Source organism: Aquila chrysaetos, chromosome 14 (assembly GCF_900496995.4).
Source record: "Aquila chrysaetos chrysaetos chromosome 14, bAquChr1.4, whole genome shotgun sequence".
NCBI lineage: Eukaryota > Metazoa > Chordata > Aves > Accipitriformes > Accipitridae > Aquila > Aquila chrysaetos.
The window spans coordinates 32180807-32200101 of NC_044017.1; the positions used below are offsets into that span (position 1 = coordinate 32180807).

At 40.8% G+C, this 19295-nt stretch overlaps 1 protein-coding gene across 7 annotated transcripts in view; it reads right to left on the reverse strand.

Annotated features, from left to right (window-relative positions):
* CAB39L (calcium binding protein 39 like) overlaps positions 1-19295 on the reverse strand; it is a 66581-nt gene that overhangs the window by 46751 nt on the left and 535 nt on the right. For 2 of the 7 annotated variants that reach the window (XM_030036287.2, XM_041128722.1), the window contains exon 1: positions 118-724. The exons of 1 other annotated variant lie outside the window; for it this stretch is intronic. The gene's annotated coding sequence lies outside the window, so the exon portion shown is untranslated. Of the gene's footprint in view, positions 1-117; positions 726-15700; positions 15720-17009; positions 17137-19295 lie in introns of those variants that run through there. 4 more of the 7 variants (XM_030036284.2, XM_030036286.2, XM_041128724.1 and 1 more) reach the window with 4 other exon arrangements.

A 19295-nucleotide genomic window follows, 5' to 3' on the forward strand; every position in this document is an offset into this window, starting at 1 on the left:
AACAAGCAGGCAGGCGGTTTATTATGAAAAGGTTGGTGCTAACTGGAAAAAAGAAAAGTTTTCTTAAATCACTTAACTTTCTGTCACTCAGAGGACATCATCCTGGCTGACACTTACTGCGTGCGGAAAGGTGGGGGCTCCTAGGCAGCCCCGCGCAGCCCCATGGCCAGGTGCTGAAGACAGCTCTGCCACCTCCCCGCAGCCCACGCCGCCGGCAGCCGCCTTCAGTTACCTTCCATTCAATTCTGCTTTATTTCCCTCTGCTGATTATCGACACGTGGCAGAGACAAGGGAATCCCGCGACTCGGCCTCCCGCTCTTCTTCTGCCGAGCCACCGTCAGCCTCTGGAAAAGCGTTAGCAGAAAGGATCGCTTGAACATGCACAGGCGCTCACAAGCAGCTGTAAATTTCCACTCCCCGCTGCCTACGGCCGGACTCGCGGCCTTGCTCCGGCTCCTTGTCGTTCCTGCTCCAACTAGCTCCGTGGCTGGGTGTGCATTTTTCCCCCACTGCCCTCCCCGCTTCCCACTCCCTCGCTCGTCTTGCTCGCAGGCTCACACACCACCCCCCCCAAACTCCACGTCAGAGGAACGCGTGGAAAAATCAAAGGAAGAAGCGATCGCTCCGCCAAGAGATTTCTCCAGGGTTAAGGGAGGCAATGCGATGATTTGGCATCACTTCAGTAAGTTTCCATTCCCCTCCGAAGTCTGTCAGTGCAGGGGAGGCATCGCTGATGGGTCCTCGCACCATCACGTGGCAGAGGCTGCTGGAATTAAATTATTCACCTTGCCGTCCTGCTGAGAATGCAAATAAGGGAGCCCAACAGCGGGTTGTTGTTACGAGATAATACTAAAATCAACATGCTCACGCACCACATCTTTCAGCGGAGCCCTGCCCAGAGAAGCCGAAGTTAAGCTGCTTCCTGCCTGACTATATATTATAACATAAAGATCCGAATACTTTACTGCAATAATACTGAAGGGGAGAGGGGGAAAAAAAAAAAAAAAAAAAAAAGGTGCAGTATACTCTAAGCAGAATTTAAATCCCACTGAAGAAAAACATTAGCCAAAATTATTTTTTCAAAGGCTAATGCGATGGGGGGGGGAAATCATACAATTGAAGTATTCTAAAACAAGTACTACCAGCTATTATCAAGCACACACAGACAGCAAAATACAATTAAAGGAATTTTTAATGCTTCACTTTTCTCTCTCAACAGCTATTGCTTAGCAAGCACCACATATTCCCAAAGGGAATGGCGAGTGCCTTCCCCACCTGACCCCCCCCAGCTGTCTAAGAGGCTTTGAGAGCAGGGAAAGGAGAATGCTTTACCAGCCACCATGGGCACTGCAGGATGGGATTTAAATCCCATCCTCACCCGGATCTCAGATGAGCCCCAGCAGGGACGAGAGCCCAGCATGTATTTCTCCTGAGCTCACCAGCTTGGGGGGAAGATTTCACCTCCTGTCCCCTCTTCCTCAGGGCAAAGCCCAGCTAAAGTCCTACATTATTAAAAATAATTCTGTATGCTACATTTGCTCTGGGAGCTAATCTCAGCCCCTGCCGCACACCAGCACTACAGTCGCATCAGATCTTGATTTAGGGCTCACCTGCAGTAGCTATTCCCAGCCCTACGTTAAAGGCAACCAAAAAAGTATGAGAAACCTCATTTCTGATGAATACAGATGAAACAGCCACCTTTTAAAGGGCTAACATCCTTTGCTAGCCATCCCAGCTCCTAACCGAGGCAAACAGGAGTATCCCAAATCCTCACGTTGAAGAGCCAAGAATCAGGAACTTGCCCGTCCCTCCAGGGCTCAGAGAGGCAGAACTCCCTGCATGTGCTCCTGCGTTTGCACGGGAGGTGCCAAGCTGACCTCAGATCAGCAGATTTGTGCTCTCAACTTATCTGTAAAGCACATCATCGTTCATGCTTATGCTTTACCTAACAGCTCATCAAGATACCTCAGCCCCACATTTGTGGGCTGCCCTGACTAGTACTGGGAACAGGCACGAGGGCTGCTCCCGCTGCACCCAAAAATGCTGCAACAAGTGACACCAAGTGGCAATTTCTGCTCAAAACCCATAGTGAAATATTCCTCCAGCACAGAATTAAAGGCTTCCCGTTAGACACCCCCAACCAGGTTTCCTCTCTAGGCCACCTCCCGAGAGAGCTCAGCGAGGGAACGCTGTGGACACCCAGCTCGGAGCGGGATGAGCCACCCTCCAAAGCGGCATCTTTCTCCACGAAGCTTAGCAGGCACATGGACAACCAGCACAGGCTGACGTTTTGCGACATGAAGGATTTGGTGGGTGGGGGAAACTGGTGCTGGCACCAGTTTCGTGGGTGCCTTGCTCTGCCCCAGCTCGGTGGGGAGAAGGAAGGGGCACTGCACCCTGTGGCACCTTACACCCATGTTGGGGTTGGCCCTTTCTTTTTTATCGGATACCGCAGCCTTTGGGTAAACATCATAGCAAAAGTCAAACGATAAAAACTCTGCCCTTGGGCTACTGCTGAAGGCACCGGCTTTTCCTAAGGCGACACAAAAGAAAAACAAACAAACAAACAAACAAACAAACCTAAGTACACCATGTCATTAATTTCCAGCATGTGCTTTTAAGAGAATAACTTCTTTTCCTCTTACTCTCCCAAGGGAAATTATATCCTTCCCGTAGTGCATCCACCACCACTTCAACAGGTAAAAAGACACCCCTCTGTTGCCCCGTGGAGTTCAACATTGGCGGGTGCTACCCTGCAGTTGAATAGTCACAAAAAAGATTGAATAATCAGAAAAAAGCTGTTTTAGTTGCACATTACGGGGCCCCACTGGATAATCTGCGTATCACTGAGTTCCCTGAAGTATTCATAGACCGTTCTGAGTAAGCAGACCTTTGGAAGCATAAGAAATTTATCTAGAAAATTACTACCCTCTCTTTTGGACTAAATATGTCTGTATTCCTGGTTCTGAGGAATAAATTAAATATGCACTCCATTTACAGTTCAACTCTGCCAGTCTTCTACCTGAGGAAATACTTTGGGGCTTTAATAGGAGCCCTCCACACACCAGGAGAGCAAGAAACACAGCTGCCCCCATCACTGCATTGTAGCAGGAGAACCAGTGCAAAGCAGAGTAGCTAAAGGGACGGGGAGGGGGGGGGGGATTCTCTGCTATTCCAATACTCTGTTTCATCTTCAGTGCAGTTAATTCTCAGATGACAGGAAAAGGCCCTGAACCATCCAACAGGAATTAAGCTGTAATTACTTAGTGCTCTTACCTCTTTGGGGTTTTTTGTTGCCGAGAGGTTATTAAATATTTCAAAAGAAATGTTTTCTTCAATTCTTAATTTGTAGCCATCTCAAATCTGGAATGATGTAATTATTAATAGCCAACAATTCTTTATAGTCTCAAAGTACACTGGGAAACAAACAAACAAAAAATCTCTGTGCACTGCTAAAGGACTCCAGCCTCCACATATTTAAATTCCATTATATTTGTTTCCTTTAAAGTGAGCAGAGTCCTCAGGCTAAAACGTGGTTAGAGTACTTTTGAGAAATGTTTGTCCTTGCTTTTGTAACTTAAAATCATTTCATCTAATAAAGACCAAAGGAAGAAAACCCCAGTCCATTATTCCTGCCCTTTCTATTTATTTTCTAAAGCAGAAAAGAGAAATTAGGGAACTTGAACAATAAGTATGGTAGCAATAAATTACAGCAGCAGATGATAAACATGCAGTACATATATATTAATTCTGCTCATTTAATCACCCACTTCCAGTCTACCTCCTCTGAGGTGAATTCCAGGATTCCAAAGCCCTAAGCAGCCTCAGATAATAATAATAATGATAAATAAATAATAATCATCCTTCCTTCCTTCCCCCCAAATTGCTCTATGTCAAGGCCCCAGGCCATCAAAATTCAGTTCTCAACAGCGACAAGTATAGTTGTGTAATACTGGATATCAAGAGGAGAAACTTTAGAATACTAAAGAGATTCCCCCACACCTCAAAACCTGAAAACTAAAGAATATCCCCCACCCCACCCCCAGGATTTCATTCTATTCTTGCAGATCCCAACATATCAACATTATGGCAATTTATCAGGGTGGAGGGGAACTAAAAACAAATTACTTACACTATCTACATTGTAAAGCTGTTACACTTTAACTCAAGGCATTAGCTTTACAACAGAGCAATATAAGAAGTGAGCCCAACAACACTTCTAAAACCTCATAAAATGAGAGACTTCAGAGTAACTTCGTGTTTCTGTTATTCTACAAGCTTGCAGATACTAATTTTCCTCAGATCCCCTGCAAGAGCAATATGGCCGCTCCAAATTAATGTCATTAGAAGTCATCTTCATCTAATCGATCCCAAATACAGACACACATCAACACCCCCACTTTCTCTCTTTCTCCCCCATATAATCTTGGAGGCAGACAAGCTCAGAACTGAGTTTATACACCAATCCCCCCAAAACACCCACCAGCACCACAAGGCAAATAAACAGTTGGCTGCTCATCCAAATACAAACCAAAGCAAAAACAGGGGTGCAGTCTACAGAGGGGCAGGTGGTTTTCCCTATAGCCATTTAAAAAGCAGCAAAGCTTCTGGCGTCTCTCAGGACTGGAAAACTGAAATTTCTTCAGGCAAGTGTAGGGGAACAGAGAGCAGCCAGAGGCAGCAGCCGACCTGTAGCTGCATTTTAGCTGAACTAAACAGGAGGATTTAAATGGATGCTCTGTACAAGCTATTCCTAAAAATGCAAGCATGTCTTCCGTGGTTTTCCCCTCTTCTTCCTCCTGGCTCCCTCTAGTGCTTTTAAGCACATACTACCTTTTCCTTCCTGTTTTATTTAATGCAAACACAAACAGCTGCTAAACTGGTTGGGGTTTTTTTGTTTTGTTTTTTTTTTTTAAAAAGCTGCATTAACTCTTATAAACTGCTCAGGAGTTTTTACATATTTTTACATAATATTACATATTATTCAGATATACACCACTCCAGCAATCACGCACCAACACTGGCCTTTCTACCAGAAACCTTTATGTATTAAATACTTTAAGTACAGGCCAGCGTATTTAAATTTTTACTCATTTTAAAGGCATCCATCAGCTACATCCTTAGAGAAAGTCATAAAATTAATCTCTTTTCTTGCACATTCCCTCCCCCAAACAGAAATTACATCTAAACCGGAGGTTACTAAAGTGCAACAACCAAAAAATAAAACAGATCAAAATTTTATGCCTGCTCTAAATGTCACTTAAAAAAATGTTAATCGCATCCCTTATCTACTGTGTCCTAACATAAAACACAATCGAGAACCATACCTGCACTCCCGCTTTTATGAGTGGAGGAACAGTGAACTCATGATGACATCACGCTTTTTACCTGGGGATGTATGCAAACAGAAACTAGTCCTCCAAAATCAGTAACTCCCTGAAGAGCTAAGCAGGTATTTTTAATATAATTAAAGCCTTCACTTCTCCAGACTGCTTCTATCCCAGCCCTGTACAGTCAACCACTTCAGTGGCCACGTTTGTTTGTCTAAGGTCCATTCACAGAATTAAAAATGTGAAAAGGAAAGCTCATTTCAGAAGGAACAACAAGAGCAGCTTTGCTGAAGATCTAAAATCTAACCCTTCATCACACATGTACCGTGAGAGGCCCAATCTTACAGTTTGTATCACAGCACACTAAAAAAAAAAAAAAAAAGTGCCCAAATAAGCCCTTGCTGTCTAGTATGCTGGAAGATAGTCCTTGCATCACTGCTAGCACTTTTCTTCATTAGATTGCAAAATTTTTTCATGTGTATAAGAGCACTTATCTCCCATTTCTGAAATATTCAAACAATATTAATACTGTTTAGTCTTCTTGCAAATACTGCATTTAGCTGCTGGTTTCCATGTAACTTTAGCAAGCAATTTTCTTAATATTAGGCACGAGTTAGTAAAACAGCATGGGGTACTGCATGTTAAGACATCTCCCCCTTTCAACATGCTTGCATATGGAAAAAAAAAAAAATCTATATATATCCCCTACAGCTTCCCTGGTGGTGAAAGACAACTTTAAACTTCCTAACAGTGCTTGAAGCTGAAAGCTGTATTACTGCATATTCATGTCACTAATGGTGATGTGCAATGAAAATACTAGGCAGATCAACTGCCTTTTGACAACAATAATTTCTTCATACATAACATGTGGCTCTGTTTCTGACAAGGTGGAAGGCAGTTTGGGATTAAAACTTTTCCTCTATTGACCACTACTATAGCAGTCTAAAGCGTTTTTCACCAGATCCTCTCAAGATGACTTGCAAACAAACAAAATTAAGCTTAATTTGAAACACAAGTTAAATGCTCCTGTGAAGCACTCACCATAACAGCCATTTTAGTATAAGGAAACTGAGGTGGCACCAAGCAAACACCCAAAGGTGTGCACTCAAAAATATACTGTTAAAGAATGTCAGTAGATAGGAACTGTCATTCCGGATCAGAAAAAGCTCCATCAAATTCCATCTGCAAGAGCAGCTGACACCAAGTGCAAAGTAGAAAAAGAAACAGATACCAGAAGAAGGACTACTCTACTCTTTTTGAGCTTCTGGCAACTAGCACCTTTTGGGTTTCCTGAAGTGTCATCCAAAATCACCATGGTAAACAGCTACAAATGGCTCCACACCCGTTCACTCTAAAGATCCTAAAAGAGCAACTATTCCTCTTCTTGAGGGACTTTGAAATCATACCTGCAATACTTAAGATACAACAGATTGCTCCAGATTGCTTCTGCCTCTCAGGACTGAGCAGCCAAGAACGCGCAGAGACTGCTATTTTCCTCTACATGAGGGATCAAACAAGAAATCAGCACCATCAATAATTTACTGCCTTCCAGTTAGTTACTTCTTCAGGGCAGCAAAGGCCAGGATTTACCCACAGAACCATGGTATTTTTCAAGTGATTGCCCCAGACAAGAGAACAACTACTACCAGAAAGTCCCATACAGAGGTAGAGTGTTGCACCAATGAAGAAATGTGTTCAGACCAAAGAAATCAAGAGTCAGTTCCTGTCTGTGTCATACGTTTCTATGTGATCTTGGAAAAGCCACTTAGTCTCCCCATGGGAAAATGAATGCATTCAAGACCATACGGTGCTTTGACACTATAGTGATGGAATCCAAACAAACATACTAGGCAGTACCCAGCTTGCTGTGTCCTTTTCTTGTAGGCTGCGATAATGAGCTTGCAGTTTGTGTGATGTACGGCTCCAGAACCCAAACTCACAGGCAGAACAAACTTCTGAGTCTCTTGTCATGCAAGTTAAAAATCCTACTAAAGCAGAACGGTTGAACCAAAACCAGTATAAAACTAAGCTAAAAGAGTCTAAGCCACTGCTTTCAGACAAAGAATTACAGTTTTTTCCAGTGTCAAATAATGAAACCTAAGCATTATTACAGTTCATGAAAAATGGCTGTTATTTTTAAGCAAGTGTTGCTCTAAACTGACTCACCCAAAATCACACTGGAAAATCACTGGCAGTCAACACTGCTCCCCTGGATAAACGGGAACCCAGGTCTTCTCACATTTTGCTCTTTACCAGTTTTTGTCCTGCAACAATGTTAGTTTAACATACTGGATCACGATAGGCAACCTTGAGAATTCATCAAGCTCAAGTTGCACACAGAAACATTGTCTTCACAAGTACCCCAAAGTCATTCCTCCTGACAAACAATTAAGTATATCCATCACTTCTCAAATTGCAATATATTTGCCTTCATGTGGCAGATACATGGTTGGTCAATGCAACACTGGATGCTTGCACTTTCTGTCCCACGATAAGGATCGCAACATGACTTTAATGTGATCATCCTACCTGTTAGGTGATGAATGGTCCCTTGTTGTCACAAATCCTCTATCACAGATTTTAGTCACATATTCTTCTGGGCCCAGGATGGAGCCTCCAGTGTTCCCCTGAAGAGCTACGTAGTAGTCCATCCTGGCCAAAAGTTGACTATATTGAGCCAATTAACCTGTATGGTATTCTATGAAGTCCAACACTGTTACTCCCCAATGGGGAAAACCTAACCATACTTCCCACCCTACCAAAAAGCCATCCGCTGTTCTCCCCATCTACATTGCCCAACAACTGACATTGCAAATTAATTATTACATCAGACACATACAACCACAAAGTGTCCAATTAAGGGCTGAGTTCCTTTTGCTTTAATTAATAAACCAGGGTCATTCCTTGAATTCCTTAAATGGCAGCAGGCATACTGCAGGCTGGCATGTTTTAGCGCAGGAATTCTGTCCTGAACAAGGACCAACATGCAGCAGTGTGCTTTCTTCAGGACAATCTCTGTTTTGAACGGAGAGCAGCTGAGGCACCTGGGTGTGCTTTGATTCAACTCTGCTCCTGGGTAGCCTCAACAGTGAAGATCCCTGACAGGTTCTGGATACCTGGAAGAAAATAACCTGCCACATGACATAAATGGCAAGCTCTAGATACATAGGTTGTATCAGGACAAATATACTAATGGAAATCTTCTTGGCAAACACCACTCCTCTGCACATCTCTCAATGAAATCTGACAGGTCCTTTATTACACAGCATACAGATCTATACTTACAAATACTGTCACACCCTCTGGAAATAGTTCAAGAAATTACGGTTTTCTCGTGCTAATGGTAGTTTACATATCTGCTCTCTTCCTACACAAACTACTGATAATTTTTCTCCTGTCTGTGTGTCTTTGCAGTATGCATTCACAAAATAACTTCATCTGCCATCAAAATCTACACTTCTGAAGGATAGAAGACTGCTACATCCAACACAAAAAAAAGTCATGATTGGCACTGAACGTAAGGTGTACTCCCTCACAAACTCAGTCTCAGGCTATATCAGCCCAGACATGAAAAGTTATCTACCATCTTTGCAAAAAAATAACACTTATATTGTAGTCAGAAGCTAGCTGAGACTGAACACCTGCAGAACACATTTTCTAATATCATATCTGCATTCAGAACCTCAATTCTCTCTCTCATATGACATTCTTCAATATCATGTCCAAGCCTAACATCATGAGGAGACAAAATTTCATATCTATTAAATCAAGCAGAGATTCCCAAACCCAAGGAGTCAGAGCTGTAGGCCCAATAGCGGAACTGAGAGAGAAAAGTCCCAAAACCATTTCTTTCAAAACAGCAGTGCTCATAAGGACATAAAATTATGTCTGGCATTATTGCCAATTTTGGAGTTTCCACCCAAGTACCAGTGAAAAGAAATGGCTTGTTTCCTGAGAGCAGGCAGAATCCTGTGAGAAGGTCACCTAGTGAGAGTCATACCAGTTAAACTTTCCATGACCGCAACAAGACAGTCTCTACTAGCTGTCATCATGGGATGAAATTACTTTCACAAGCGTAAGAACTTCCATTGAAAGATTTCAGCACACAAAGACCTGTATCCAAACAGCTGCATATCAGCCAAGTAACTAAAGACGTAAACCTAAGCTATTTAATACCTCGCCATTTAATCCATCAACCACACTACCTATTTTTACATTCTTCCATTTTAAAAAAATATAGATGACATGGTTAGGAAGTTTAAAAGTAACAAGAATCTGTGACAATTTACACAGAACTGGCTTTTCTTTCAAAATTGAAGACAGGTTCTATATGCTTCCTATAGAGTTATGAAATAAGACCTTATTTGGTAAAAAAAGTTTGAAACTGATTTTTTTCCTCTTCTCAAAACAAGAAATGAATGTTGTTACTCCCAACAAAGGAATTTAAAGATTGCAAAGATGTACTCTGGTTCTCACAAAGCATGGATTATTGTCTGGCATAGCTCAAGAGCTTCTTGAACAAGAGCAGCTTTTTAAAAGATCTTGGATCTTGATGTTAATTTCAAGTGTTGGAGAATCTATGAAGTCCATCAATAAGCTAGTGCAATAGTTAACTAGGTACCACTTCAAATATTTTTTCCTTTTATGCAAATTCATATTTTTTTACTTTCTGCTTCCTGCTGCTGTGAGTCCTGTATTTGCAAATGTATGCTCTTTGAAGGCTCTCCATTATGTTCATGCATAGGTACACGATCAAATCACTTCAGCAAACTCAGGATTTACTTCTTCATCGCCATCTACATTAAGTGTGTAGATATGTTTTTGCAACACCTACAACCAGTACTGACTTCAATTTAAAAATGTCTTGAAGTGAATCCATCAAATCCGATTATATTCCAGAAGTGAGGTCAATAATATTGGAAAGGAAATCTCCCATTCTGTGTTCAATACATTCAACTACTATCAGCTCTTGGCTGCTGCTTATCTACGCGGAGTGTCTTGTATGCTGCCTGCTGCCCGTGAGTCTCAATATCTTGCAGTACTGGTTTTTTGGACACTGCTCCTCATCCTTAAGGTGCATCCAGTCTTTTTTCCTGGTGATTAACTTCCCAAAGTTTTGAGTCCATCTTTCAAAAGAGTCAACTAATGTGCTCTTTAATTCAATCAAATACATGAGGCTATGCCATCATTTGTCATTTTTCTACTTTACATGGCCTAGATAAAACTGTCAGGAAGGATTTTACATTTTCTTCCAACTGTGTGTTCATTTGGGGTTGGGTTTTTTTGCAAACAAACATCCAACGACTGAACATCACAAAATTATATCTTAATTCAATGATTCTTCATTGAGTGTAACATTTACAGGAGTCAGTTTTAGACAGACTAGATCAAATCCTTGATCTAACTGATATACTAGACATTTTATAATACCTGTTTTCTATTAATCATCTTGAATAGCATTTGCTACGTGACAATCCTTAAAATTTTGGACAGTTTTACATTAGCCATTTAAAAAAAAATTCCTTGGACTCCATAAATTTGTAGCACAAATTTTCAGAAGTGTTCTTTCAGTCTTTATTTACTGCTGTAATATGATGGATTTGTTCATAGCTATATGATCATTTGTAATATTCAGCTTCATTCTCACTACAGATGTACATAACAGTTCTGTCTTTTCAGCACTGTTGTTGACAACTTTAGCGCAGCCATCAGACATATGTCACCGTTCTTTTTGTTCCTGGTATTTTTAGAACTTCTCCTCATTAGCCCCAGATCATAAAGAAAATCTGGAGAGTTTTCTTTAATCATCTTTGTAAAAAATTACTTATACTTATTCCGATGTATTGGCTGCTGCCCTTGAATCACTTCTAAATCAAGATGGGAGTCTTCCTTTGCTTAAACTATCTTTTCATATTCGACACTGCACATTCGAGATAGCCATGTGTTCTTGCATTCCGCCCCGCCGCCCCGCCCCCCCCCCCCAAATTCGAGACACTCTTGTAAGCAATGTTAGAAGTATATTAGTGATGTAACAGCACATCACATCATGCAGAACAGAAGATTTGCTTAGTTCCTCATGGTTTTTACCCTCAAAGATGGGAATGTCACATAGTTTTGCAGCCATCTTCTCCCATGACCTTATGAACTGCGATGAGACCTTATGAACCGTAATGCAGAGATACTCAGTTTACAGGGTGGAGAGAGTTCAGTGAGAGAGGAAAAACAATGGGTAACATCTCTGTGCATGTTTTCTTAGCATTTAACTGCTGCCCAAGAAACTAGAATAGCACAAGGATATCTCAGGAAATCCTCTGGCAACACCTTCCTTTCCCTGATAAAAGGGTGGAACACAGATGAACTGTAAGAGCATGTATCTCTTTACATTAATGTTGGTTTTTTGAAGGAAAAAACCTTTTCCAAACAACCTAAAGACTACCAAGCCAATTTGACCTCAGAGTTCATTCAAACCTGTCTTCATTCAAACTGCCTTTGACCAAAAGCACTTTGTCTTGTTACTTTTGTATTTTGCCCAAGGCTGCATGCAATGCTTGGAATGGAGCAGTACAGACATCGTAGGCAGTTACAGACCTAACCACAGATTGTAATGTAAAAGACAAGACCTATTACTGGACTACAGATGAGGAGTAGGACCAAAGGTCAACACAATTTCTATGCAATAAGCTTGCATTTAGAAGGTTCAGCCTTACTTAGCTCATTTGCTTAAACCAATTTGTTAAAAAAAACCCAACCAACCAACCAACACCAAACCAAACAAAAATGATCACACACCCCCACCCCCCAAAACCACAGACTTTTCCCAGTGATTATGTGATATATACAATATTTGCCTTAACAGAGGACTACAACCACCGTGCAATCCTGTCCTCACTCTGTAAAGTTCAATTTAGTGCCTTATTTCTAACAACAAATAAATCACATATTGCAGACAGCTCCTCCTGTATTCAAAAGCAACAGGTAGTGAATGACCACCATGAACTCATGAGCTGGTAGTCTTTTGCTTATTTGCAGAAGTGAGACAGCTGCCTGACTGCCGATGAACTGCAGAGAGCACACAATTAAGGTACACTTGAGGAGGGAAAAGTCAATACAGCCATGCCTCCCTGCCGACATATGAAAAAAGGTGTAACAGACCTGAATGTTACGTGTTGCTCAGAACACTACAGGTGCTGGAAGTGAACTCTCTTTCCACATAATTTTAGTCTCTTCATATTCAGTAAGCTCCAGTGCCCTTACTTTAAAAGCCCCACATAACTTCCTTCCCACACTTAAGAGCAAGTGAACTGTATTTTTTGCTACAATAAATTTGTACATATAAATTTGTACAAGTGCCTTTGTGCTACATTGACATCGGGTCTTTAACAAAGATCCAATAGTTGTCACTCAACTGTCCCCACATTTCAAAGTCTAGTTATGCAGCAGTACTTTCTTCCATCTTAATTATTGTCTCTTGCAACAGGAAACTCAAGGCACAAATGTTAAAAAAAACCTTCTGATATCTCAGTAAACGCATGCTGTAAAATAATTTAAAGATGTTGTTTCACAATTGATTAAGTTGTTCTAAGATTACATTGCTTCCAAAAAGGGAAGACTAGCCCTTACTGTCATTACCCCCCTTGCATCAGTTCTAGGAATAGCACGACTGCAGAGACAGATCAGCCTGTCAGGCACCCTGGAAATTTAACAGCTGGAAAAAACAAACCTCTCTTACTTCCCCTAAAAATGCAGCTTTTGGAGAAGTGAGAAGAACTGTGGAGGGACTTAATAAATGTAACTTGTGTGAAATTTTTGGAACTACCTTTATCAGTTATTTCTAAAATGGACAATCCGGGCTACAATACTAAAAGAACAAAAGAAAGGAAAAAAAATCCATCCACCCATGAACCCTTTTTTTGGAGGATAGGAGATGCAATTTTAAAATATTTCTACAATACGTAGTGGCAAAACCAGTTAAAAAACAACAACAAAAAAACCCACAAAAAACAAAACCAAAGATTCTGTCCCTTCTTACTCATTCCTATACCCTGGCTGCAACCACACATCTTGATCTGCTAATGCAAGGGTCGTAGCACCTTGCTATGAATTCATTAACAGACTCAATCTTAAAAATAATTCTTCACTTAAAACATGCTACCAAACCACAACTCACGTAACTGGTTCATCACAAACTTGACAGAAACCATATCTGCACACTAAACTAAGCTAACCAGCAGTATTTGGTGGACTTTTTTTTTTTTGGTAGATACACATGAAATCTATTTCTAGCAGCACTCAATCTTAGTAAAGCTTTTTTTTTTTTAAATGCCAGTCTGCATGCAATCTAAATTGCTTTGGTATTACTTTGTAACAAATAGCATACATATCCACTTATGTGAAAGGAGAGCCAAATTCATACATTAGAGTCACTTGAGTAACAGTTCTTATGAAAAAGGGTTGCAAAGGTTTGGGCCCACAGTTCACACTGCTGATTCCATGCTGCTGAAAGGATGCCTCACACATTTTCAACACAGCTTCTTTGGTTCCAGTCATTCAAGAATTTTACAAAAAAAATAACAATGAACTTAAATTCAGTCACCCCCAAAAGAAACCCATTCATCTCCACTGTCTGTAGAAAGTGGGAGGGCTTCTTGGTCTAGCGCAACTGAGAATGCAGAGAGATCCAGGCTTAGGACAGCTCTGCTGTGCGATAAATACCATCCACAATAACCTGGATACGCTAAGTGTCCTGCCCATACCAGTACTTTGCCCGTACTAAGAAAGAAGTTGCACAAACACTTTAAACTGGGATAAATGACACCGACAATAAAATCAGAAAGCAACCCATCTATCTCCAGATGCTCATTTTGCCCCTAGGCCACCCCCAGTTCCCTGAGAGAAGCAAAAATACCAAGTGGCTGCACAGCAAATTAGATGGGGAAAGTTATTCTGATAAAATTAGCTGAGCCAAGTAAGTAACTTTTTTTTTTAAATCCAACCAGTTCCCTGAGCGATGACACAAATGAACAGGGGAGGGCTGAGAAGCACAGGGAGAACAGAACTGTTTCTTTCTTTGCCAGTGCCAATTTAGTGTTCAGGGGACTGTGGCTTCCCTGACCCTTCATAAGGCTTATCAACAAAACCAATCGCAATGAATATTAATAGGACAATACTGCTTCCCATCCTTGCTCCTCATATTCTCTACACCTTACTGCCAGTTTCCACACCTCTACAAAGTTAGGCAAAACCAGCTGATTCAGCACAGTGAACTGCATCAGGAAAAACAATCAACAAAAAAAAAAAAAGTTTTTTCTTCAGCTAAATTAGTTTTCCCATGGGTGGCTGTGACTAAGGACTATTTAGTCCAGAATATTCTTTTATGAGCCCTACTTGTTGAGCCTCTACACCACAACATACATTTACTCTGTTTTCTATGGTTGTAGTCAAATTCCTTTTGGTATATTTGAAACCTTACAAGTTTCAGTTTTATTTGAAAGCAGATATTCCATCTACACACAATAATGACTTCAAGTTTTTGCCACATGCCTCCTTTTCATGGTTTTTATTCAGTCAGGTCCAGTTCTATGCCAGGCACTCACTCCCTTGCCTCTGTGCAGCTGCTGCCAAGACCAGCACTAACCAATCAACCTTATATCAGCTGGCATCACAAGGACAGCTTCCTCGACACTTTGATTTATAAAATAAAAGGCAAATCAAAAAGAAGCTGTGGAGCACCCTACAGAACATCTCTTAAGAGTAGGAACACCACAAATTCACTAAATCTTGAAGACTGCTTTGAAATTTTTGTCTGCTACATCCTCATTTAATGAAAATACTTTGTGCACATACTTCAATCTGTATGCAAACCCACAAATAAAGCCCATCAAAAGGGTCAGAATACTTTACAACCACTAGCTTTACTTCAGAAAATACCAGTGAAAATTTATTTCAGATAAATACATAGTTATGTTCACATGCAGATATGAAGATAAAAAGGTTTTTAGGCATCCATTTATTTTGGGTTCCTTTCATCATATACATCTACTGCCTGAGATCTCAGGCCCTTTCAAATGCAGCTGTAATTACAGGCTTTCAGATCTTGTTAATTCGTCCAAGTCACCCAAAATTAGAGGGCACAGTTTTAGGTCTTGATGAGTGTATTGTGGTGGGGCTGTGGCACAGCAAAGATGACGCATGCTGCTCAACTTGGTCCAACATTATCTAACATTTAAACCAGTCCTTGCTTTCTGTGTTCATGTAACCATCTGGAATCTATGTTGGCAATGAGTACTGAGACTGTAAGACAGAAATACAGCTAAAACTGAAAACATTTCTACTACATAAACAGTCTATAAAGAAGAAATCCATTACATTACCAGTCTCCAAACGCAGACCTTGAAGAATATGCCAGCTAGTGGATGGTTAAGAATTTCAGCATATTGGGCCAGACTCCAAAACCCTCAAGCCAGTTGGTAATTAACAGACATCTAGGTCCTCCACATGAAAGAGGGCTATTGTTTAAACAGTGACACAAATTTTTCCTTTCCTTTTCATAGCCAGTCTCTGCCTGTGTTTTAAGATTCCCCTAGGACCATAACAGTATATGATTCTAGAAGCTCATCTTCTCAAATAGACAATTTGTTTGACTTCTAGTTGCCAAACGTGCTTACATCACAGGTAGAACAAAATCATTTTACAGGCTTCTCAGAGATCCCAAATCTCCCCTTTCTTTAATAGCTGGAAAAAAATAATATCCAAATAACCTAATTAAAACCTAACATACCTACAATAGCAACAGAATTACAAAACAGAGTAACAAAACATACTGAGGGCCTGTAAATAGTCTGTGATAAGTCCAATTAGTAAGAAACGTACCTACCGGGAGTATTAATCTGTGTCTTCATAAATAACGATGTGTTACAGCAAAACTTCTAAGATAAACCAAAGGATGCTTCATTGAACACATTTTTTAAAGAAGCAATGATCTATGACCTGTATAAAATTGCCTGTTCTCTGATCTGTTACGTTACTCAGACTACATATAAACCATACTTAATCTAATCAATGTAGTAAAAGAGAACATTATGAGGTGTGGACACTTATCTATAAGGGAGCAAGTTAAATCACCAAGAAGGATAACAGGGAGGATGTGACAGAGAAGGAGCTGGTAAAAGTACTCAATTGATATGAAGATAACTTTAAGAAGAAGAGTCAATAAAACCAAGAGCCAATCCTGTCAGAAAAGGACAAAAAGCTAAATGAGCATTATAAAGCATTTTCCGAATGCCCATGACTTTCCAAAGTCTATGGCTTTGACTGCTTTGTTATTTTCTGGAGCCTGACTGGTGTCTCCATACCCCACCCAAGCCTATCTGGCCATATGAGGAAACACCCAAATCCCCACGGCATTCAAGACGATAAAAACCTCCCTGGAGAAAAGAACTGGATGAGATAGTTCCTTTTGGACCAGCTTCATCTCCTCCCACTCAAAGGAGCCATTTGCAGCCTGCCTGTCTATGCAATCCTTCATCTGAAGTCTCTAAATCTGACCAGAATTATGTAGCACAAAAGCATAATTCAGCAACTCAGTCAACAGCACCATTAACCAGGACAGTCAGCCCTTTCACTGTCACCCTAACAAAGGTGCTAGCAAATGCGTAAGCATGTGGAACAGGCTGTCCTCACCTCTAGGTGCAGTTAGTCAGTCCAGGTCTAGACTGCAGAGTCCCAAGAAGCTTATATCACTGCTAGAGGAGTGCTGTAGGCAGGTTACCGGCATGTCAGATCAGCATCGCTTGTGAGCTTCTGCCACCTAACAAGTTTGGGAAGAACTGAGCTTACTGGCTCACTGGCAGAATTTGCCACTGTGTTGCAGAAAGCCTATCTTACAGCTCTAGATAAAAGCAAAACCAAGGAAACTTAGGTATGTTTCAAAACTGCCTCCTCATTGTAATTAATTTTGTTTTAGGAAAGACATATTTCCCATTCCTTTTGCTTCAAATAACAAGCAAAATATACTACTAATTTCTCTTTTGTCTGAGAGGCATAGTCATGTGCTTCCAGCTTCTTCAATCACTCCCAGTTGCTAATAAAAGCTTTTGAGTGCTAACATTTTACAGGGAATAACACAGATTATGCCAGTGTTACCTCTTCACTACATGTCCTCTGCATTCACTTGCTAAAATACAGAAAACTGCATTTCCAATCACACTGACATAGAGCACATTTTTATATGCGTGAGTGCAAAAGTCTGATTTCAATCCGTCCTAAATTTTTAGTAGATTGTTTGCATTAGCCTCCAAAGACAGCCTCAGAACTTCCCCACTCTCTTTTCTGGAGCTAGGCCACACCGTGAGTGACCACCACGGACCACAGCGGTGCATGTTCACTGACAAGCACCAGGCAAAAGACCCTGCTATGGCAGATGGAATAACCTCTAGCAGCTTGCTCAGAGCAAAGGGGCCGCTTTCCTCAGTTGCTGCAGGATAACGCCATCGACTGCTTCCAAGTAAAACCGACACTGTGGTCAGATTCCTAATACTTACATTTCAATGAATCATTGCTGGGAAAAGGCTCGAGCTCATTTGCTGCTCATGACCATGAAGCATATGGCAACTTTATCATCACAAAACCCCAAACCATCACCCTAATCATATCAGGCAAGCAGACATATACAGCCCTGTTACCCAGCCATAAATATAATCATTTAACAACACTCATTGTTTATGAGATTGCTCTATCATCTCCATATTGCTGATGAATGCTTACCACATAGTTTCAAAGCATGCAGGCAAACACAGAAGGCCATTTAGCAGGCATTTAAGGAAGAAAAACTTTATGAGGAAATCACCTTTTAAAATAACTTCCAATTAATACAATCATAATGATGCTGGGCTCCATCTTCTCTGTATTTGGTATAGTCCTCATATACAATTTGTAATGCCACAAGTGTTTCATAACACTCAGTATTCACTTGCATGTGCACATATATCAAAAATCCAGTAAAATGAAGTTACTTAATCTGCAGCCATCACCTCATAATGCAGTGTATTCCAAAAGCAAGAAACGCTTGTACTTAATTTTAAAATAAACAATTACAGGAGTGAAATCTCTCTTTATAAAACATAAACTACTATTTTTATTGGGAGATTTGTCAGCACATTAGTAATGCTGAGCCACCCTGTTCCCAACGATATTATTGTTAGTTGTCTCATTTCTCTCTGTAGAGTTAGGCAGTACTCATGGGCTAATCAACAAACTTCAAACACAGGCACAGATGTAGGCATGCCTGTGCAAACAGTTAAAAGGTTTTCTAAAAGTACAAAAGAGATGACATCAAAATCTTCTGGAGGATCCTGGGTCCAACCAGAGCCCCAAGTCACGTCAACATACCATTCCCCCGCAGACAAATTAAATTTCTACACCTCCCCCCCCCAAAAAAAAACCCTAAAGAAATACTTTTAATAATACCCACAAGATTGGAAATGCTTTGACAATTATTTGAGCATGTTGTGTTTACCTCTACAGTTTAAAGTGGTGGCAAAAAAAAGAAGTGACAAAAAAGTGCTGACAAACCACTTTACCCACCTTTTAAGAGCAGGTTAATTTTTGCCTCTCTGAAAAATCCCTTCACATAGCCACAACACAAACACTCGTAAAGTAATGCCGTTGAAAATTTTAAGGACAATGTAAACTTCTTTTCACACTTTGAATCAAAAAGGCAGTATTAACTTAGTACTTCATAGGGTACAGCTGCAACCAGCAATGGTAAATGGCAGGAGCCAGCAGTGAAGTTAAACAACTCATTCACTTACCAAGTATTTTAATTTGGTGGACTGGAATCAAAGGCCCAAACCCCCCTCAGTTAACTTGCTTTTATTCTCCCCTACTCCCCACCCATGTGCCTGCAGCCCCACCGAGCTCAGCCAACAGCCAGGACCCCTTTGGCCAAGACAACTTCCCACAGGGGCC